The sequence below is a fragment of the Zalophus californianus genome, chromosome 3 (genome assembly GCF_009762305.2).
Source record: "Zalophus californianus isolate mZalCal1 chromosome 3, mZalCal1.pri.v2, whole genome shotgun sequence".
Classification (NCBI taxonomy): Eukaryota; Metazoa; Chordata; class Mammalia; order Carnivora; family Otariidae; genus Zalophus; species Zalophus californianus.
Genome location: NC_045597.1, coordinates 123,811,220 through 123,835,684, shown reverse-complemented (window position 1 = coordinate 123,835,684; position 24,465 = coordinate 123,811,220). Strand labels below are relative to the sequence as shown.

Genomic DNA, 24,465 nt, shown 5'->3' with positions numbered 1-24,465 from the left:
TTCAGTCGACAACCTTGGAGGCAGGCCTTCTCCCCATCCAGTCCCCTGCCTTTATGTAGATCACCAAATATACTTTTCCCAGCGGCCGGTCTTCCTACTCTTTTTGACATTTTAATCACACAGCTGACTATTCTGCTGCTTAGAAACTGCCATATATGGAATATTTTTTAAAAGAGACGGCAGAAATAAACCAAACTGGGCTTTACCTCCAGGCAGTGAAAGACAGAAGGGCAGGGGTTACTTTTCATTTCTGAGTGTTTCAGTTAAAAATAATTATATATATACGAAAGCAATATTTGGGACGCAGAACACCTGAGGCTACTTATTGCATTTAAAGCAGTCTAACATTTTTCACATCTGGAGACTATGAAAAGTGACACTCTGTTATCAATCATTTTAGACTTTTTTTTTTTTTTTTTTAAAGCACCTTGGACTTTCACAGAAAAGGTTCCTGTCAATTTTATCTGGCCTGGGGTTTTCATTTTACACTGGGAAATGTTCACAAAAAGAAGGTAACAATAAAAAGGATAAGAGCATTTTCTTGGGGGGTGGGAAGCTTTATCGCTAAAGCAAATGTCATTAAATAGTCAATTTGCAAACGGTGAACTGTGGCAAACTAGCAGATCACAGTTGGGATTTTTAAAAGGCATGATACTGAGAGCTTCCAATGTCTGACCCCTCTCCCTCCTGTACCCCTAAAGGCAAGTGTTGCAGGGAGGAAGAGACACACACTTGGGACTGAGAAAGAGGGAAATCTGGCCTGAGGGCATGAAGGGAACACCACAGCTGGGATCGGGCTGTCCTGCCTCTCTGCAGCTTTGTCCTGTGCTGAGTTGAGGCAGGGCAGGTGAGCTGGTGGGACGACCCATAACCCTACCTGTGAGGGGTGAGAGCTTCTTGGGAGGATTCACTTTGAGGGAAGAAGGAGCCGGAAAATGAACTAACCCAGTCAGGAAGCCTTGCCCTGAAGGGAGGGTAATTTCAAGCACAATGTGTTGTCTATCACTTGGATTTCTCCCACAAGAAGCAGGGAAGAGACTGCCAATAAAATCCTAAAATTTTGCTTGAGATGGCTCTACTCCACGGATGGACAGAGGCAGCATGAGGCCCCCCCACCCCCCAGGCCTGGGTACTGGGAGCTGATGAGAGGCAAAGCACCAGAAGTGCCTCAGCACCAGCCTCTCTGGTCTGCCCCCGGGGAGGTTCCAGAAACTTCTAGAAACACTTTTACAACAGCCTGGGGCCTTGTGCAGGGAGAGGAGGACAGTAAATCAGTGCAATATGAGTTGTTACTACTGTGTGTAACCGCCTCCATACCCCAACACAGGTAAAGTCTGGGGAAATTCAGACATTCTGGGGAAGAAAAAAACAGAAGGGGAGAGGAAAACAATGGGTCACCTGCTAATGGTGACTGAAATAGGAGAGTTACCTGACACGACTCTCTCTCAATAAGCCTCCATTTTCCTATTTTGAATACCTTTTTTCTTTTTTAAGATTTTATTTATTTGAGAGAGAGAGAATGAGAGAGCGAGAGCACATGAGAGGGGGGAGGGTCAGAGGGTGAAGCAGACTCCCTGCCGAGCAGGGAGCCCAATGTGGGACTCGATCCACAGACTCCAGGATCATGACCTGAGCCTAAGGCAGTCGCTTAACCAACTGAGCCACCCAGGTGCCCTCGAATACCTTATTTTTGAAGAGTGCATTGAGAAGGGTGCATTCCTTCACGCAATGCACAAGGCCCTGTGTGATATAAATGTGCATTGCCATTCAGGCACTTAAATCTAGTAGGAAAATGGTTTCAAAATGGAGTCATGTTCCCTTCAATAAATCAGCTTTAAAATAAATGTTAACAATGATTTTCTAGTCTCAGTTTGTAGTGTGCATGTTTACAGCACTATGAGTATAATAAACCCCTAGCTCAACAAAATACCCTGAGTAATGTTTCCACTTTCTTCCAATGTAGTCTGATCTGTTGTGCTATTCCTACACTGAACCTGTTTTTATACATGAAAGCAGGGAAATGAATTCATTCAACCTTACTTATTTACTCAACAAGTATCTACTGGCATCCACCGCATGCCAGGCACAGGGTGAGAACAAGACATCAACACACTCTCCCGAAGCTCCCAGATGAGGGGACAAAACTCTACCACACTGCCTAAATTTTATTTCCAAACGCTTCAACATAAATAATGTGATATAAATGTATGTCAGGTGCCTTTAAGCTATTGACTAAAAGCAATTAGTTGTCTTAATCTGGAATACAGACTCCAGAGGATAACTAGTCTTTTTTTTTTTTTTTTTAAGATTTTATTTATTTGAGAAAAAGAGAGAGGGAGAGAGCATGCGGCAAGGGAAGGTAAAGAGAAAGAATCTCAAGCAGACTCCATGCTGAGTGTGGAGGCTACACAGGGGCTCCATCTCAAGACCCTGAGACCTTGACCCCAACTGAAACCAAGAATTGGATGCTTAACCGACTGAGCCACCTAAGTGCTCCAGGGTTAACTAGCTTTTAAACAAAAGGCCAGGGGCATCTGGGTGGCTCAGTCAGTTAAGCAACTGACTCTCGATTTCAGCTCAGGTCATGATCTCAGGGTCTTGAGATCAAGCCCTTCATAGGGCTCTACCCTCAGCACAGAGTCTGCTTGAGATTCTCTCCCTCTGCCCCTTCCCTCTGCTCAAGAGCACAAGCATGCATATGCATGCACTCTCTCTCAAATAAATAAATAAAACCTTTGAAAAAAATAGGGGTGCCTAGGTGGCTCTGTTGGTTAAGGGTCAGACTTTTGATTTCAGTTCAAGTCATGATCTCAGCTCGTGAGATCAGCCCTGCATGGGGCTCCGTGCTCAGCAGGGAGTCTGCCTGAGATTCTCTCCCTCTCCCCCTGCACCTCCCCCTTCTTGCTGGCTCAGGCTCTCCCTCGCTCTCTAAGTAAATAAAATCTTTAAAAAAAATTAAAAAATAAAATAAAAAGCCACACACAAGAACAGACGACCACATGTCAGCCAGCTAGCCATCCTTACATAGTCACACAAGTTAGCACAAGGTTAGTTGAGGTCAAAAATGGACTTCCATACTGGCTAAATCACTGACTTTGTTAATCAGTATTATGGTTATTGGAAATTTATTTTCATTGGTGAAATTCATATTTGAGTTAAGAGGATTAACCATACACATTCTGGAAACACTCTGGCCTTTGTATGACCCAGATATGAAAATCTAGCAGACCCTCAGAAAAGTGCCCTAGGCTTAATAAATAAAGGGCCCAGGTCCAGCTGCTGATTCCAGGGAATTGTTTGGCCCCAGTGCAAAATGGAAGATAACTGAAACTCTGTCTGTGGTAGGCAGAACCTTTAAAGATGTCACACCAAGATTCCTGTCCCCTGGTTACCAGACAAAATCTGGGTACTGCTGTGAAGGGGTCCTGCTGATGGAATTTAGAATTAAGGTTACTAATCAGGTGACCTTAAACTAGAGAGATTATCCTGGATTATTGGGTAGACCCAATGTACTCACACGAGCCCTTAAAAGCAGAAGAGGAAGACTGTAGAGTCAATCTTCATTTCACACACACATGTGATGCCCCAGGGGCCTTCCAGAAACACTTTTACAAGGGCCTTGTATAAGGAGAGGAGGGTAGCTTGTCACTGTAATCTGAGTTATTACTAATGTGACCTTGTCCATAACAAAAGAGTAAGAGGTGAGATAAGGCAGAATTTGGGGGTGGCGGCCAGAGAGACTCAAAGCACAGGGAGGATTCAACCCTTCTGGACTTGACTCATTGCTAGCTTTGAAGATGGAGGAAGGGAACCACAAGCAAAGGAATGCAGACAGCCCCTAAAAGTTGAGAACAACCCCCAGCCCCGGGGACCTCGCTCCTACAGCCACATGGCATGGAATTCTGCCAATCTGAACAAGCTTGTGTGTGCCTCATCCCCTCAGCCTCCGGAAAGGATGCAGCCTGGCCAACATCTTCAGTGGGCCTTGGGAAATCAGAGCAGAGAACCAACTATGCCACTCTTTGCCTGGACTTCTAACCTACAAAACTGTGAGATGATAAATTTGTTTTAAGTGTATGTGTTTGGAGTAATTTCTTAGGGCAACAATGAAAAATTAATATATTGTCTCTGAAATACTATCATACTTGCTACAGGTAACCATGAATGCAAGCTGCTGTCAGGGCACCGACCCCCTAAAAGAACCGTGCTGGAACTTTACTAGGCATATAAAACAGGTTATATGGTTACATGGAAGCCAGCCTGCTAATGAATCTACATGCAGAAAGAACCTTGTCCGAGCCTTGTTTTCATTCACACCTGAGTTTATAGGGGAGAAATCTCTAGCCCTCACCTCCTTTAACTACTGGTAGCAATTATAATTCACCATAAAGATCTAATGCCCGAAGTTGGTTTTTATCATGCTGGTAAGAATCATTAACCAAACCATCACAAATAAATGCTTAGCCACAAATCCTGGTTTTAAGATGTCCCTAGGAAAAAAGTCTGACTCCTTCTTGGAATGGTAATTTCAGAGTTTCCCTAAGGAACTAGGGAAGAAGCCCATAAGAGAAAGGGTTCTCCCGTTACACAAGCAGGAAATGAGCCCTATGCCGCATGGTGAAGTACCAACTCTAAAAAGAGGGAGGTGGCATCCCCAAGAACTTTCCTTCCCTGAAGGGGCAGACCAGTCATGTTCAAAGTACGGTCCCTAGACCAGGAACAAGAGCATGACCAAGGATCTTGTTCGAAATGCAAACCCTCAACCCCACCCCAGTGCAGAGTGATACTGATGTGCACTCAGGTTTGAAACCCACTGTGTTAGCCGGTCCTGTGTAGCTATACAAGACCCTTCCCAAGCCCCAAAGCAGCTTACAATCAAGTACAAAGATCAGACAGGAACAGCCACCACCGAGGCCAGTGGTAGGTGACCTGGGGAGGACAGCAGGAGGAGAGGCAAGCGCAGGGAGGGAGGAGCCCGCGGGGCATCACACCAGACAGTGCACAGAGGTGGGGGAGCAAGTGTTCTCCTCTTCCCTTTTCCTACACAGGATGAAAGCTGCTTAAGGAAGAGAACATTGCCCCTTGTTGGCTCCCTTACAGTGCTGTGTACTCAAGGAGTGCACAAATACTAGTTCTGACAAGAAAAGTTTCTGCTCTTTAAATGGCTTACACCTATTCCCTATAAACTAATAACTTCTAAGGAATAGCCTGATTTGGGACCATTTTTCAAATATTCAGCAGAGTCATTACTACGGAATCCTGTTCTAACCCCGTTCACCCTTTCTGTCAAGGGTGGGGGATCTGGGGGTAAGGGAAGAGGTGGGAGGGAAGAGCATGGGTCTCAGTCCAACCACAGGTTCCCACCTGTTGGCAGGTGCTCCATGAGCCCTCCCTAACCATTCAGGAGAGGGCAGAAGAGCAGTCCTATGCCTCACGCATGAGCTCTCTTCCCGATTCCTCCACAGTGGCCAGGTCAAGACTTCTCCACTCTCCTTGAACAAATCTCGGACGCACACCCCACCCTCACCCTATACAGGAACCCCCACAGTCTCCATCACAGAGATAATGGCATCAAGAGGAGCCACCTGAAACTTTGTTCAGCAACATCCTCCCACTGACTTGCAAGAGTACTCATCCTGTCACACCCAGTAAAACTAATCCTTCCATGTTCTTGGTGACAGATCAAGGGCAAGAAAAGGCAAGAGATTCAGACCCCCCCAGTTTCTATAGAGAAATAACAGAACTGTTGCTCTGGATAAGAGGGTTTATAGGCTTAATAAGATTAAGTCAAAAGATTAGCCACGGATATTGTTACAATCTGACTAGGTTGCACTGAGACCATTAAAAGGGTCCAGCTCCAACAATGAGTTACCACTATACACCTAGCAGAATAGTAAAATTTAAAAACAAAAAACTGATGAGTAAAAACTGATGGCGAGGATACAAATCAATGAGAATGCTCCTCCACTGTTGGTGGGGATGCAAAATGGTACAATCACATTGGTAAAGAGTTGGCATTTTTATATAAAATTAAAATTAAACACACCATGTGACCAAGCAATTCCACAATGAGGTACTGACCCAAGAGAAACGCCTGCATATACATGTTTATGGCAACTTTCTTTTTTAAGATTTTATTTATTTGTTTGACACAGAGAGAGAGACAGCGAGAGAGGGAACACAAGCAGGGGGAGTGGGAGAGGGAGAAGCAGGCTTCCCGCTGAGCAGGGAGCCCGATGCGGGGCTCGATCCCAGGACCCTGGGATCATGACCTGAGCCAAAGGCAGACGCTTAACCGATTGAGCCACCCAGGCGCCCCTGTTTATGGCAACTTTATTCATAATCAACCAAAAGTAGAAGCTACTCAAATGTCCTTCAATTGGTGAATGGATAAACCACAGTATAGCCACACAACGGAATGATACTCAGCAGTAAAAAGTAAAACGATATTGATACCCACTACAACAGAAATGAATTTCAGGGACGCCCGGGTGACTCAGTCGGTTAAATAGCTGCCTTCAGCTCAGGTCGTGATCCTAGGGTCCTGGGATCGAGCCCCACGTCAGACTCCCTGCTCAGCAGAGAGCCTGCTTCTCCCTCTCCCTCTGCCCTGCTCATGCCCTCTCTCTCTCAAATAAATAAAATCCTTAAAAAAAAAAAATGAATTTCAAATGTACTATACTCTGTCAAAGAAGCCAGACTCAAAGGCTGCATACTGTATCATTCCATTTATGGGACATTCTGGAAAAGGCAAACTATAGATTTAGACAACAGATCGGTGGTTCCCAGGGAGTAAGGGTTGACTACAGAGAAGTACAAGGGAATACTTTGGGGTGAGGGAGCTGTTCTGTACTTGACTGTGGTGGTGCTGATAACACAACTCCATGCATCTGTTAAAGCCCATAGATCTGTACAACAAAAAGTGAACTTTATTGTATATAAATAAAAATGAAAAAAATTTAAAAGGTGGGTATCCATCTGTATGTGGGAATATCACTACTTGCAGGATGCCTCCGTTCTGGGCAAAAACTCTGACCTACTGAGGGGCAGAAACAGAGACACCAGTTCCAGCAACTACCACCCCTTCTACCTTGGTAAGAAAGCTGTAATTTTTAACTGGTCACTGTTTTAAAAAGTAGCCAATACTTAGAAGGAAGCAAAGAGATTATAGAGTGTCCCTTGAGTTGGGTGGTAAGGGTTGTTTACATAAAGCCGACTTTCCAGGACTATCCCATTCTATACTCTTGACTGACTAGCACCTGGACTATTTTACAGCTCTGCACATTGCCAAAAACTTAATAGCAATGCAAATGATTCCTGTCTATAGCAATGTAAACGAATTTTGTGTGGCAGAGAAAATAAATCTCTGTAATCCAAACTCTCATTTAAACTGGTCTTAACATCTTACTCATTCCTTCCTTAATTAACGAGCTACATAAAATTGTTGATATATGACTTTTTATATTTGCATGTCCTATTTTTTGTCTTCTTGAAAATCATACTTTAGCAGCACAGGGAATTAAATAAATCAAAGAGTGTGTTTCCCAGCTTCCTTGGCAGCTAGGTAAATGCAGTCGCTGAGAGGAAATCAAGTGTTCGGTGGGATTTCAAGGAAGAGTGTTTAAAATGGAGCCAACCCAGGTGAGAGGGGCGCCTTATGACTCTTCTCACTTTCTTCCATCTGGCAGGAAATGTTGACATGCTAGGTGGTACGCTAACAATCATACTGGACCATGAGGTGACCTTGAAGGAAGAGGGTACAGCAGGTTGATAATGGTGCCCAAAAATATGTCCATGACCTAATCTCTGAAACCTGTAAATGTTCTTTATTTGGAAAAGTGGCTCATGTGGATGTGATTAACCTGCGGATTCTGAGGTGAAGGAATCATCCTGGATTATCCAGGTGGGCCCAAAGTGCCATCATGAGTATCCTTACAAAAGACACAGAGGAAGACGAGACCACCACACAGAGAACGCCATGAGGGAGACCAGATCACCACACAGAGAATGCCATGTGAAGACAGAGCGAATGGAGGGAAGCAGCCATAAAAAAAGATTGCTTGGAGCCCCCAGAAACTAGGAGAAGCAAGAATAGATTTTTCCTAGAACCTCACTGTGCTAAAACCTTGATTTCTGAATTCTGGTCTCCAGAACTGTGAGAAAATGAATTTCTGTTGTTTTAAGCCATCCAGTTTGTGCTACTTTGTAACACCAGCCCCAGGAAATTAACACAGAGGGTAGGCACAAGACAGGAATACAAGCCCCTTGTTGGCTCCCTTACAGTACTGTGTACTCAAGGAGTGCACAAATACTAGTTCTGACAAGAAAAGGTTTCTGCTCTTTAAATGAATTACACCTATTCGCTATAAGCTAATAACTGGCCTGGTTCCCTGACAACGGACACCTTGAGGTCACCGCAGCCCCGAATCATGTAACTCCGGACTATTAACAAGAAATGAATTTTTATTTTGTTTAAGCTATTATGTATTTGATCGTTTTTACTTGAAGCCAAACTTAGGATCCTAATACAGTAACATACTGTGATCATCAATTATTGGCCCCAAGTTCAACCTGCCTGAGCTGATCAATCATACTGGTGGTTGCCCTGCAACCTCAGAAAGGTTGAGAATTAAATGAAGAGCTGAAGGAGTCAAACTCAAAGTACTGATAGAACTGTGTTGCCTTTAGAAATAAGTTTGCCATTGCTGGGCATACTCAGGGAATATGGCTAGTGGAGAATTTTTAATGTTTTTTAAATGTGGCCCATCAGAGTATCTGACTGATTAGCTTTGCGATTCCTATTTGAAATAAGTAATTTTTAGCTTTAAGTGAAATTCATTTTAAATGTATGACTTTAGATTACAAATATAAGATTTATAAATTGAGTTTAAAGGCTATGGAAAGCTATGTTTAAAATTATTAACGATAATAACTTGAACAGTAATTTGAAACCCTTATCATCATCTGTATACAAAATGCTGCTCCCAGACATCAAAAGACTCATTTTAAACAACGGTCTCTCCACAGTATTAAGTGAGTCTCTCACCTTCAAAATGCTCACTGGAAGGAGTTCAAGATGGAAGGAAGGAGGGAGGGAGGAAAAAAGGACCTAAACATTCCCTTAGCTCCAAGTTTACCACAGTCCACAGCAGGGCTAGCCATCATTCACTTCTGGTCCTTCAGCTGAATTCTAGAACCTTCCATGTGCCAACACAGTCCCCATGGTCATCACACTATTCTTGTCAGCATCCCCCACAGAACTCACTCCTCTGTGTTCCTGGTGTCTGAACAGAGGCAGCACTCTGCTCTGAGACACACTCTCTCAGGTCAGGAGCAGCCCATGGTCTTGCTGTACATGGTCAGAGGTTGGCGCATCAGGCCACACACAAGCGGCCCCATCCAGAGAGTCCCAGGACAGGGTCATTGGAGACTGAAAGCAAGAGCGGAGCAGAGGTTGGTTGCGCTTGTGAGCCTGAGGCAAATGTTCTTCTGTGACCTCTTTGGTGAGAAGCTCACACTTGGAAGCATGTGATTGCCGTTATCTGAAGTACCTCCTGGGAACATCAGGAACCTAAGAGAGCAGCAGCAGGGTGATATCTGGAGGCTTAGCTGTTATCTCTTTAGAGTTTGAACCGGACAAATCGCACTCACAGAGGACATGGGTAACCCATGACATCACTGACAAGGAGCCCGCTGAAGAGCCACTGGCAGAGCACATCTCCTTATAGGCAGCCAGCCCCCGGCAGTGACCCAGCCCGTCACAACCCTCCTCCAGCAACGTCTGACTTTCTGTGTCCCGACCCCAAGGACAGGGTTTGCGCACGGAGTTATGGAGTTACGGTATGGTTCTTTAGAATTTTCCTTATCTATCAAAACACCTACAGTTTTACCTCACTTTTCAAAAGCTGATCCAGATTAACATTCAATTTAGAATTCCTGATTCCACGCTGACTTACTGATTTTTTTCCCTTTAACTGATTCCAACAGACTATCAAACTGACCTCCAGCTTAGCACTTGCTAACAGTCACCAGGTCAACCACGAGGCCCTATAAATTATCCCACCAACTCCCCACACCGCTCCCATGCCAAAGACTCCTCCTGTGGATGTAAACATTCCAGGAAGCAGAGATCCGGGAATCCCGCCCCACCCCCACACTCCCACACATCATGGCGGGCATTAGCAGCCTCCCTGCCTGCTTTCCACACAGGCTCCAACACCTTAAAACCTTTCAGCAAAGAAGAATGACACTACTAAAATCAGTCCCCAATCTGCCTAAGCCAAAGAAAAACAGCTCCAAAAGTTCAGGGTTTCAACCTGTTGCACTTTTATGCCTCAGCAATTAAACAATTTTGAATAATCAGAAAGAAAGCTTACCCTAAGATATCCAGACACCCTTTGGTCTGGGTGACCAAAGTTAGTGGTTACTATGCCAAAAGAAAGAACTATTGAGAATTTTAACCTTCAAGTGTTTATTTTTTATGTAAACCTGGTGAAATGTGAAGCCAAAGTCAGAAGGTAGCCTCTTTTAAGAACATGGGTCAGAAGAGTCCCAGAACTAGGCTGACATTGTTCCTGGAACACACTAATCCTTCAGCATCTACCACACGGTGGCGCTGCTTTAATGCGGATTTCAGACAAAATCCACAAGGGCATTTCTTCACCATCAGACAATGCTTGCACCCATTAGGGGTTCGGAGAACAAAACCCAGGAAGGCTTCTTCTTGACAGTTTCACGTAACACACATGTGGTCAACAGTCTACGTGGAGGAATTAAACTGTGGAGGCAGCAGCTCTCTGCCCAGGTTTTAGGCTGGACCTCACAGAACTCTGCATTTTTGGCCCCTGCAAAGAGCTTCCCTTCACTTACAGCCCACAAGGCAACATGTGGGGCAAAAGGGCCGATTGCCCCTGGGTTGGCTGTCTCATAGCACAACCTGAAAGGGCATCTACCTGTGACTCTACAGTGATATAAATAACTGAGTGGGGAAGAAGAAATGAATCTCCACGCAGAAAATCCCAAATTTATGTAGATACCCCATTGTCAAGGAAGGGGAGGAGAACACCCCACGCTTCATATATGGGCTGCTCACGGATATGGAGATGGGTATAAGAAGAGAGAGTAACTTTACTCTCTACTCCACTACCCTGGCTGGGTAGCCAAAGTTAACATAAACTGTGATAAGTCACGTTGCTAGTATTCACCATCAACGCAATGTGATAAGAAGGGCACTTTATGTCTGTGGTCTTCTTCTCCAAAACCCCGTAACTGCAGTCTAATCATGAGAGAAGCATCAGACAGAACCCAATAGAGGGGCATCCTACAAAATTCTGATGAGTATGCATCGAAACTGCCCAAGTCATCAAAACCAAGAAAAGTCTGAGAAACTATTACAGCTAAGAGGAGCCTAATCAGACATGATAAATAAATGTAATGTGGTATCCTGAATAAGATCCTGGATATTAGTTATAAACTAAAGAAATATGAATGAAGCATAGACTTTAGTTGATAATAACCTATCAGTATTAGTTTATTAATTGTGACAATATATCATTAATGTACTATGTTAATATATAGGAGAAACTGGGTATGTTAGATGGGAACTCTGAACTATCTTTGCAACTTTTCTGTAAATCTAAAACTATCCTAAAATTAAAAGTTTAGAGGCACCTGGGTGGCTCAGTTGGTTAAGCGTCTGACTCCTGATTTCAGCTCAGGCCATGATTTCTGGGTCGTGAGCTTGCGCCCCGTGTCTGGCTCCATGCTCAGTGGGGAGTCAGCTTGAGATTCTCCCTCTCCCTCTGCCCCCTCCCCCCGCCGCTCTCTCTCTCTAAAATAAATAAAATCTTTTAAAATAAGGGTGCCTGGGTGGCTCAGTTGGTTAAGCGACTGCCTTCGGCTCAGGTCATGCTCCTGGAGTCCCGGGATCGAGTCCCGCATCGGGCTCCCTGCTCAGCGGGGAGTCTGCTTCTCCCTCTGACCATCTTCCCTCCCGTGCTCTCTCTCTCTCATTCTCTATCAAATAAATAAATAAAAAAATCTAAAAAAAAAAAAATCTTTTAAAATAAGATAAAATAAAAAGTTTATGTAAAAAAAAGTCCATTCAAGGCTCAAATGGTAACTGATACCTTCACATATAGGACAATGCCTTTATCTTCTGTATTCAGGAATTCAGGCTGTGTTCCTGACAGTCCTCTGACACCCACCACAGAAGAGGGCTGTTACAGGATGAATGGTGTTCCCCCAAATTTCATAGGTTGAAGGCCTAACTCCCAGTATCTCCGAATGTGACTGTATTTGGAGACCAGGCTTTTAAAGAGGTAATTAAGTTAAAATGAGGCCACTGCCGTAGGCCCTACTCCCATTGGAGCTGTATCCTTATAGGAGGGAGTATGGACACACAGACACACACCAAGGATGCACAGGCACAGAGGAAAGACCATGTGAGGACTCAGTGAGGAGGAGGCCATCTGTAAACCAAGGAGAGGGGCCAGAGGAAGAAGTAAAGCCGCAAGCACTCTCATCTTGGACTTCAAGCCTCGAGAACTGTGAGAAAATACATTTTTGTTGTTTAAGCCACCCACTGTGTGGTACTTTGTTATGGCAACCCTAGCAAACTATATAAGGGGGAGGCAAAAAAAAAAACCTGCATCCCTGAAGGTCATGGGAATGAAAAGCTTGATGGCTTCCATGCCACCTGCACCTGCGGGGAGGGATCTGACCGAATGCTCCTATCCTGGGCAGCAGTGAGGTGAAACCGAACTGTCCAGGGCTTTGGAGTCAGGCTGACGTAAGTTCAAATCCCAGCCAGTTGGGAACCAGCTGTGCAGGCTTTAGGCAAATCATCCACTCTTGGGTCTCTCCATCGACTGCAAATGGAGTTAGTAACTACACCTCAGGGTTAAATACAGAGTGGTTAAGTACTAAATAAATACTAAATTCCCATCCCCCCCTTTCCTTTAAGCTGGCAAACTATGCAATCTGACCCACTGCATGTTTTTATAAATAAAATGTGAGCGCCACATAGCCATGACCATCCATTTATGGACTGTGGCTGATCTGTGCTACAACCAGAAGGCTGAGTGGTTACAACACAGACTGTATGGCCCTCAAAGCCTGAAATAAATATTTACCATCTGGCCTCTGACGGAAGAAATTTGTCAATTCCACTGTCATCAATTACCCATTTCCAAAAGCGAACACTTTTTATCCTTTATTGTACTTGAACTTCCCAGCCTCTGCCACAGATGCCATGTCTTGAAACCCCTCCTCCTCCCTTGAGCACTCCGAGCCCAGGCTCTGCACGTGCAGTTCCCCAGTGCGCTTCATGAACAAGGCTCTGTGAAGCATCTACGGTTCAAGACATTCAAAGTCCAACTCTCCACCCCGCCCAACCAACCAGTTTCTGTAGTCTACATTGTGGTTAATTACACAGCACCTGCGCCTCTGGCAGGACAGAACCAGCAGGACTCGAAATCCCAGGACCAGGGTTGAAATTCCAACTGTCAGAGCCTTACTTAAATTACGAGAATGATGATCACCTTGGAGACACTTCCTAATAATTACATAGCAGGGAAGGGTAAAGCCACTAGGGCTACAACAATTTTTCCGAATCTAGACCCACCTAGAAAACCAAGCTAGAGCCCTTGGCAAGATTCCCAACTGGTTTGCAAAGGAGTGAAGCGTGTGCAGAGATGTGGATCCCTCAGCTGTCTGGACGCCTGAGCAGCCAGGCAGTGCCCCAAGGGACGGTCAATTTATCCCAACTGCTGAACAAATCTCTCCCGTGTGCCACGGTATATGGTAAGAGATAGCAAGGTCTGGCCAGAGCCCGCTCTGCCCTTGTCTTCCTTCCCTCATTCTCACATACAAACAGGTCACCACAACCTATAGATTCCTTTCCCTACAACTCTCTCAGACTCCCACCTCCCTCCATTCTCCTGACCCTGCAGAGGTTTTGGTTACTATACTTCGTCTGAATCATTACAAAAGAGTCCCAACCAGCTGCCCCAACTCCAAGATGGCCTGAATAGTTATTGTCCTAAAACCCCTATCTATTTATTCCTTCTCTCTACTTAAAAAAATGATCAAAGGACACCATTGCCCAATGCCTAAAATCGCTCCTGGTTCCCACCGAAGTTCCACGCTCTTCTCGAACACTGCCAGCTGCCCCACTATGCTTTTGTGAGCTAGCTCCAGCCAGGGCAGCCCAGTCCCTCACATTCCTTCATGCTCTCCAGACTTCACACAATAGTCTTCCTGCCCACCCAACCCATTAGCCATAACCCCAAATTCACATGTTCAGAGCACCTTCTACCGTCACATGCACTTGGCACCTTACCAGCGGCCCCCAGAGATTCTCGCTCTTTTCCGTGACATCACAACTCTGTAGACAGCTCGAAGTCTCACAAGTCATCACTTCTCTCACTAATCTGGGAGGTCCCCAAAGCTGAGGGCCAAGTGTTTACTTGCCTTTCTACCTACCTCACCTCTACCCCACAGCCCAACATACAGCTAATGCTCAACAAGCCTGAGTAAGACAAATGTTTATGCAACCTCATGAAATCACCGAGTGAAAGACAAACGGAAGTAACTCAGGGTGCCTCTGAGGACACTCGAAAAAATAAAGGTCACCACCAACTCTTGCCAACTCAGCTGCCAGCCAGTCCAGAAAAGCTAGGGGAAGCAAGAGCTCCTGAGAGCACTAGTATCACAAAGAGGGACTATTTTTAAAGGCCAAAGGGCACACAAACTAAGAATTTCCAGTCTGAAAGGAAGAAAGAGGGAAACTAAAGCACAAAAATAATAAGAGTATCCAAAAGCAAATTAAAATGATTCTCTTGAGCAGTCTGCTAGACTCTTGAGCAGTCTTTCTCATTTCAGGGAAAACATATTAGACTCAGTAAGTTTTATTTCTTTCCTTCCACTGTATCATTAAGAAATCTACCAGCAACAGTGAAAAAGTCAAGATGACTCACAGGTATGAAGCTACAGTAAGATTTTTTTTCCTGCCCTAAAAAGACCTGTTATTCCTCAACTGCTTATTAAGACACCACAAACTTAAAAAATATGCAGTAAAACCTAATGTCGAATAAATATCACATCTTCAGAAATGGTCTAATGTGTGCCTCCCTGACCTGGCCTGCTGACAGCATTTCTTCCTGAGAGTCTTACAGGGCCCAGGTGGCCATTCTGAGGGATCTTTCGTACTAGGCAGAATTAGTCCCCCCTCAAGACAGCGTAGAGATGCTGGGTGATTTCCCTACCCTCACCCCAAAACCTCTGGTATCAGTTTGCTTCCTTGTGAACCGCTTCTCACACTCCAAATCTTGGTTACTTGCATTCTCACTGTTTGATCTTTACCACTTTCAATAAGAACTATAATAGGACCATGAATAAAGAAACAAGGCACTTGGCTGGGAGCAACACCTACTAGAGGAAATGAAAAGGAAGGAAAGATCTGACGAGACCTGTCACACAAGCTGTGGATGGGTCACCTCCTCTGCAAAGCCACACCCAGAACTCACAGACCCAAATCCAGGTATCAACAGCAAGATGTGAGGGGTCCCTGCACCGAGACAGGCGTGCCCTCCCCGCTGCCCAGGTTAGACAAACAAACTCAAGTCAGAAGAGGAGGAAGTATGAAAAACCAACAAATGGAAAAAGGCGCAAGTTATCCGATCTCAGAAGTTATGGGGCAACAGCACTTCCTGAGTGTGTTTTAGTAGCCAGGCACTTTACCAACATCCCCTCTATCTTCTCAAAGAACCATGAGGAAACCAAGATTCAGAGAGCTTGTCAAGTCACTTCCAGGCACACAGAGCTGCTAAGAACAGGGACTTTGGATGTGAACCCCAGGTTTATCCAGAAACTTCCCACAGCACTACATGGCTTAGATAGACTTTCCCCAAGCAAGGGAAAAGATGTGTACAGTTCACCTTATGTAATGCAGACAAGCTCTGCTTAAATCTCACCACCACCTCTAAACAAAACAAAAACCATGCACTGAGAATCCTTTATACACATATACTAAAATTTTAACATATGTATGAGTGCATATACACATTCATTCAAGTCTTAGAGAACACACATCTGGCTCTAATAAGAACTCGAACTGAGGAAAAAAAATGTTGTAAATTATTTTGTGAAAGTAAACTACTCTTAATAAAGAAAATTTCTATTGAATTTTTGCTAAAGATCTCAAAGTCCACAATCATTTTTTGATTAACAAAAGAGGAGATTCCTAGCCTGTAAGCCTCACTTCAAGACCTCTAATTCCCATGTCAAATATTAACACTAGACCCTAGGATGTATATAGCAGGCACATATTTTCTTTTGAGTACTGAAGACCCTCACATCCAGAGTCCTTGTGAAATATCAAAATGCCCAAGACACAAGTGTCTGTTAATACCTCCTATATTCTCAAATGACACTTCCTGTGGTGTTAAAATGGAGTTGTGACCTGGGCCCAATCACATCACCTGCATTTAACTACATGGGCTCCACAAGGTGGGGGAAAGGTTCTAGAGGTTGAGACACACACATCTACTATTCCCTTAGTCACTCTCAGCCCCTACATGCCCTCACATAATGGGATTCTGTGTGTAAGGTACACATTTCTGGTACAACACAGACCTAAGTACAAGCTACCTACTTCATCGGGTGCATCCAAATACACAACCATCTGTGTCAATGGCAGAAGAAAGATGACTGTGCCGTCCGGAGATGCTATGTCTGCATACGGTAATTTATGAGCAGTTTAAGGAATGTTCAAGAGTAACCAGACACAGAGGTTTCTGCCGTAAGTGCCAACTTTATCACTCACCTACCTAAGGAGCAACTTTGTAACTGTGCTTCTGACAAGTAAGTGTCCGCTCAACCTCCATCCAAGCTTTGCTCTCCTTGCCTGGTGAGCAAGTGTGGACTGCTGGAGCACTTACTCTCCGTCAGCTTAAGCCATCACTCGCTCTTGTTTCCATACAGAGCTCACAGGAGCTTCACAATCCCACGTATCACCACTTTGCTTTATCGTCCTCCCTTTGCTTTACCCAAACGTCTCTTTTCTGCTCAGAAGTGCTTTCCTAGTAAGCCTTTGCATTTGTCTCACAGCTCACAGAGCTGGCTTCCTTTATAGGGCAGTTTTACGGACATAATTCTAATCACTTTGCACAAATCTCGAGCAAACCAAGAGAGGAATAATACAAGTAGTTAGTGGCAAAGCTGGAATCAGAACCCAGACAGTGGGTCAGTCACTGCCCTACACTGCTTTCATGTCCTGTTGCACAGAGAATAAAGCCTGCTGCCGATCAGGAAGACATATGCTTGCCAGGAAACACAGATATCGGAGGATGAAATCCCTCGGCGGGGGTGGGGGGGGGGGGGCATCTGGCCGAGGATGGAGAATTGAGAGGACTGATACTGTGGGAATCCATTCTCGGCCACCAAGTCAGATGAAGGAAAATGAAGATGGGCGCCAAGGCAGATGGCTACATTGAAACAGCAACCCCCACAGAAGAGCTTGTGTATCAGGCCCTACAATTCACAGTCTGCATCTCATATAAATTTCAGTTACCCTATAAAGAGAAGTGCCATTATTACCCCCATCTCCCAGAGAAGGAAAGACCTATAACCTACCCAAGCACACCAAGTAGGAGGTGAATCCAGTTCCAAACTGCCCAAGACTGGGGTGGATGGAGACTTCTGCACCTATCAGTATCGCCAATATTTTAGTTAGCTAAAACCAGAGTCTCACAGGTTTCTGACTGATGGCAGGTAATAACATCAGGCTTTTCAAAAAGTGAGCTCAACCTGAAAAGGCCTATAGCTATTAAAGAAATTGAATTAACAAGTAACCTTCCAAAATAGAAAGCACCAGGCCCAGATGGGTTCACTGGTGAATTCTACTAAACATTTAAGGAAGAAATCATACTAGTTCTCTACAATCTCTTCCAGAGGACATAAGTAAAAGGTATACTTCCCAACTCACTCTAACAGATTTTATGAAGACAGCATTCCTCTAACACCAAAACCAGAGACAGTACAAGAAAACTACAGACCAATAGCTCTCATAAATATGGATGCAAAAATCCTCAACAAAATATTAGCAAATCAAATCCAAGAATGCATAAAAAGAATTATAAGGGCACCTGGGTGGTGCAGTCGGTTGAGCATCTGACTCTTGGTTTCAGCTCGGGTTGTGGTCTTGGGGTCATGGGATCAGGCCCCACATCAGGCTCTGTGCTCAGCAAGGGGTCTGCTTCAGGTTCTCTCTCCCTTTCCCTCTGCCCCTCCTGCTTGTGTGCACACACACTCTCTAAAATAAATAAATCTTTTAAAAAAAAATAAATTAAAAGAATTCTGTATCACACTCAAGTGAGATTGATTCCAGATGTGCAAGGCTGGTTCAACATCAGAAAATTAATGTAATCCATCACATCAATAGGCTAAAGAAGCAAAATCACATGATCATATCAATAGATGCTGAAAATTCATGGCAAAATCAAATACCCATTCATGATAGAAACTCTCAGTCAACTAGGAACAGAGGGGAAATTCCTCAACTTGATAAAGAATATCTACAAAAACTCTAATATTATACTTGATGGTGGAAACAAGAAGTTTTCCCACTAAGATCAGGAACAAGGTAAGGATATTCCCTCCCACCACTCCTTTTCAATGTTGCCCTGGAAGTCCTAGTTAATACAATAAGACGAGAAACGGCATATAGATTGGCAAAGAATAAAAACTGACTTCTTCCACAGATGACATGATCATCTATGTAGAAAATCCGAAATAACGGACCAAAAAGTTCCTGGAACAGGGATTATAGCAAGCTTGCAGGATACAGAATTAATAAACAAAAGCCAATTGATTTCCTATATGCCAGTAATGAGCAAGTGGAAATTGAAATTAAAAACAATACCATTTGCATTTGCATCTCAAAAAGTGAAATCCTTCAGTATAAACAAAATGTATAAAAGATCCACATGAAGAAAACTAAAAAATGCTGATGATCAGAGAACCAAATGGAGAGATAGTCCATATTCACGGAAGGGAAGACTCTACATTGTCAAGACGCCAACTTTTCCAACTTAATCTATAGGTTCAATGTAATCTCAATCAAAATCCCAGCAAGTTATTTTGTAGAGCTTAGCCAACTGATTCTAAAGTTTATATGAAAAGGCAAAACACCCGAAATAGCCAATACAACTTTGAAGGAGAAGAATGGACATTCACATGCAAGAAATTAAATCTAGACACCAACTTTACACCCTTCACAAAAATTCAAAATGGATCACAGACCTAAATGTAAAAGGCTAAACTATAAAACCCCTAGAAGATAACATAAAAAAATCCTAATGACCCTGGCTATGTCAGTGACTGTTTAGATACAACCCCAATTCATGAAAGAAATAACTGATGAGCTGAAATTCACTAAAACCAAAAACTCTTCTGCAAAAGACAATGTCAAGAGAATGAGAAGACAAGCCACAAACTGGGAAAAAATATTTGCAAAAGATATATCTGATAAAGGACTATAATCTAAAATATACAAAGAACTCTTAAAACTCAACAAGAAAACAAACAATGTGACTTTTAAAATGTGCCAAACCTTAACAGATAGCTCACCCAGAAAAGATATAGAGGTGGAAAATAAGCTATGAAAAGATACTCTATAACATATGTCATCAGGGAACTGCAAATTAAAACAATAAGAGACCACCATACACCTATCAAAATGGCCAAAATCCAAAAAACTGACATCAAATGCAAGTGGGGATGTAGCACAACAGGAATTCTTATTCATTGCTTGTGGAAATGCAGACAGTACAGCCACTTTGAAAGGAAGTTTATCAATTTTTTATAAAACTAAACATACTTTTTTTTTAATGTTTTATTTATTTATTCATGAGAGTCAGTGAGAGAGAGAGGCAGAGGCAGAGAGAGAAGCAGGATCCCCGCCTGCAGGGAGCCCAATGCGGGACTCGATCCCAGGACCCTGGGATCATGACCTGAGCCGAAGGCAGACGCCAGCTGAGCCACCCAGGCGCCCCAAAACTAAACATACTCTTACCATATTAGCCAGCAATCATGCTTCTTGGTATTCACCCAAAGGTATTAAAAATTTATGTCCATACAAAAACCAGCACACAACTATTTACAGAAGGTCTACTCATAACTGCCAAACCCAAAAACAACCAAGATGTCCTTCAGTAGGTGAAGGGATAACCAAACTGTGGTGCATTCAGACAATGGAATAATATTCAGCACTAAAAGGAAATAAGCTATCAACTCATGAAAAAGATATGGAAGAACCTTAAACGTGTGACTATTAAGTGAAAAAGCCCAGTATGAAAAGGCTACATACTATAGGATTCCAACTCTCTGACCTTCCAGCAAAGGCAAAACTATGGAGACTATAATTACAAAGGTGAGTACTGCCAGGGGTTCAAGGTGGGATGTGTGGAACAGATGGAATGGAGCACAGAGGATTTTTAGGGCAGTGAAAATACTCTGTAGAATACCATAATGATGGATACATGTCATTATATGTTTGTCTAAATTCAGAATATCTAACATCAAGGATGTAAACTTTGGACTTTCGGTGATGATGGCATGCCAATGTAGGTTCACTGATTGTGACAAATGTCTCACTGTGATGGGGGATGTCAATAACGGGGAGACTGTGTGTGTGTAGGGTAGAGGTGTATGAAACATCTCCAGACACTTCACTTAATGTTGCTGTGAGCTGCTCTTTAAAAAATTCTATTAAAAAAATAGTGAGTTCATTAACTGCCACGTAGGACCTTTGACCAATAAAGGAGGACTTGGTTGGTGATGGAAGGGACAAGAAAGTCACACCAAGTCACACCTCCTTGGAAGAGTTTCCTAAATCTTATTTCTCAGAATTCTTGTGCAAACAAAGGGTTCTATGCGTTAACTGTTCACTAGCTACTCTCCATAAGCCACCAGGGGCAAGGCCTACTGGTTTAACACTCCAGGCCCGGATAATGAAGATTTTCCCTGTGGTCCCGGTTTCCCCTTTGTAAGGCACTCGGGTTCTTACTGAGCTCTCCTCTAGAGATCACCATTCTGTGTTCGCGTCAGCTTCCCCACAGCAGGCTCTGCACACCCTGGCCCCTCCACTTGGAACACAGCCAGCCATTCCTGCTGACACACACACACACACACACACACACACACACAGACCTGTTTCATCACAAGCTTGAGGATTCAAGCTGGAGCATCAATCTCTCCTTCCTGCCTATTTCTACTTTATAGTAATGTCCACCTATGTCAGCTACAGGTACAATAGCTTCCATGAGCTTCTGTGACTTCTCTGAGAATCGGAAATGATCAAAGAGAAGAGATTCCCACCACTGCTCTCCCTACCCCCATCTGTTTTCTTGAGGTAAAAAGACTCATTTCTGAGCACGGCACTGGGTTTGTTCTCGCCGCCATCTGACACCACCACGGGGTGCAGCTGATGCTGCTGTAAAGTGTGACTGGGTAAAGCCTCCAGTCATCATGAACCGCAGGCAGTACGAAACATGCAGCAAAAATGCCAAGAGCCTGAGAAAGAGTGTGACAGAAGCATAGAAAAGTAGGGTTGAGGGGAGCCTGGGTGGCTCAGTCAGTTAAGCGTCTGCCTTCGGATCAGGTCATGATCTTGGGGTCCTGGAATTGAGCCTGTGTTGGGCTCCCTGCTCAGCGGGGGTGGGGTCTGTTTCTCTCTCTCCCTCTTCCCCCCTTCCCTGCTTGTGCTCTTTCTCTCTTGCTTTCTCTCTCAAATAAAATCTTAAAAAAAAAAAAAAAGTTAGGGTTGAGAAGGCCCCTGACAAATCCAGCTTAAAATATACTCCCCTTTGCTCACTGTCTAATGATAGCAAAGCCCTGACAGAGAGGTAAGACCTTAATTAAAGAATCAGTTCTCTCTAGATATGGGGGAAGCTATGTTTCTAACTTTATAAATGTAAGGTACCATTACACTGAAGTTGCTTATGTGTCCATTAGTATTTTCAACCAGTCACATGGGGCTGATGACTGGCAATTACTAAACTATCCATTTTAGCAGGGGCATAGGTATGTACTAGGGTAACTGAAAGAAATGATTAGATCCTATTTCCAAGGCTTCCAGGGGGAAACAAAGACAAGAACCAAAGACAAGGAGCTCACGGAAGGTCAGGGCAGAGACGTGCAATGAATATCTGTGCAGAGGGAGGAGGAAAGGAGGAAGCACAGTGCTCCAGGTGTTTGGGGCAAGAATTTATTTCTCCCCACAAGGAAAAGGAGAGACACAAAGGAAGGCTGGCTGAAGCAAAAGATGTCAGCCACCCATGAAGTCAAGTCTGACAGAGGAAGTTCTGACCTTAGGCACCGGGAGGAGAATAAGGCGAAGGGAGAAGTGAAACATAGGGCTGGTTTAGAGCATAGCAGTGACTTGGTCAAAGGCCATTCAATGGGGGGAAAACTGTCTTTTCAGTAAATGGCACCAGGAGAAATGGATAGCCACACGTACAAGAATGAAGTTGGCCCCTACATCACAGCATGTATGAAAAATTAACACAGGTCTAAGTCTTTGTGACTTTGGAGTAGGCAATAGTTTCTTAGAGCATCAAAAGAACAGTGATAAAATAAAATGGACTACATCAAAGTTAAAAACTTGTGCTTGAAACAACAGTATCAAGAAAGTGAAAAGACCAACCCACAGAAAGGAAGTAAATTTGTATACTGCATAACTTGTAATTAGAATATAAAAAGAATTCTTACAACTTAATAAAACTACAAGGAGATGCCAGTTCACATGCAGTAGGATGACTGTAACAAAAAAAAAAAAAAAAAAAAGACTGACAACAACAAGTGTTGGCAAGAATGTGGAGAAACTGGAAATCTTGCACTCTGCTGGTGGGAATCCAAAATGTTGCAGTCACTTTGGAAAATACTTTGGCAGTGCTTCAAAATGTTAAACATACAATTATCGTATGATCCAGCAATTTTATTCCTAGGTATACACCCAAGAAATGAAAAGATATATACACCCAAAAATGCACACACAAATGTTCATAATGGTATTATTCATAATAACCAAAAAGTAGAAATCCAAATGTCCATATACTGAAGAATGGATTTTTAAAAGTGGTATTAGGTAATGAAATGGAATGAAGTACTGATACATACTACATAAAATGTGGATGAACCTAGAAAACACTGTTCTATGAAAGAAGTCAGTCACAAGAGCCCACATGTTACAGGATTCCATTTATATGAAACGCCTGGAATAGGCAATTCAGAGATAAAAAATAGATTACTATTTGCTTAGGGCTGCAGATGGTGGATTAGGGAGAGGGGGAGGGAAGTAGGGAGGAATGTGGAGTAATTGCTAATGTGAATGGGTTTTGTTTTGTTTTTTTTTTTTTAAGGGAGATAAAAAGGTTCTAAAATTAGATTGTGGCAATGGTTGCACAACCCTGTGAAAATACTAAAAACGCTGAACTGTAAACTTTAAATGGGTGAATTATATGGTATGTGATACATCACAATAAAGCTGTTTTTAAAAAATGCAATGGGATAGTCAAATAAATAAATAAAATCTTTTTAAAGAAATGCAATGGGATAAATCACAATGGAAAAGTATGTAAGTTTGAACTGAGAGAACAAAAAACTTTTGTGGGTCATAAAAGACTTATAAACCTAATTAAATGGAAAATGACAATCTGGGAAAATGTTTCAGTGACATACATAACTTATGTATGTCTTAAAACAAACAACAGGAAAGCTGTGATGATTCAGTAAGAAATACATATTGCCCAAGCAGAACATTAGACAAATACCACAAAAAATTCCCCAAAGAAAAAAGTACAAATGACCAGTAAGTGTATCACAATCCACTCTCAACATCAGTTTCCACCCAGTAATCCCACTTGCATAGTCTATCCAACGAAAATGAGATGCCTTCAAATATTAATATACAAGAATGTTCTTCCACTGTTTAGTTGGTGGAAAACTGGGAAGCTCTTACATGTCCAGTGCTCAGGCAAATGGGCAAATGCATCACTTGTGTACTACAAAAGTACAGGAAAGACATTCAACCGAGTGTCAAAAGAGGTGGTCTTTCTGGGGGTACGAGGTAACCAAGATTTACTGTACCTTTATTTAGTACATTTTTGTAATGTCTTTCCCTCCTTAAATATTATTTCTAAAATATAAAAACTAAAGATAATATCAGTCTATTTCCCCTCATTAAAAAAGAATATGTGATTATCTCCTATAATTCCTTACCAGTGGTTCTCAAACTTTGCTACATATTAGAATCACCTGGGAAGCTTTTTTTTTTTTTTTAATCCCAATGCCCAGGCCATACCTCATAGACATTAAATCAGAATCTCTAAAGGTAGAACTCAGGCATCAGTCTTCTTTAAAACTCTGGGGTGAGGGGTGCCCGGGTGGCTCAGTCGTTAAGTGTCC

At 43.2% G+C, this 24,465-nt stretch overlaps 1 protein-coding gene across 13 annotated transcripts in view; it reads right to left on the bottom strand.

The window, feature by feature from the left end:
* The window catches only part of TANC1 (tetratricopeptide repeat, ankyrin repeat and coiled-coil containing 1), a 229,698-nt gene that overhangs the window by 93,263 nt on the left and 111,970 nt on the right, over nt 1-24,465 (bottom strand). The window contains exon 1 of one of the 13 annotated variants that reach the window (XM_027591502.2): nt 14,342-14,489. The exons of 10 other annotated variants lie outside the window; for them this stretch is intronic. The gene's annotated coding sequence lies outside the window, so the exon portion shown is untranslated. Of the gene's footprint in view, nt 1-9,046; nt 9,561-14,341; nt 14,490-24,465 lie in introns of those variants that run through there. 2 more of the 13 variants (XM_027591499.2, XM_027591503.2) reach the window with 2 other exon arrangements.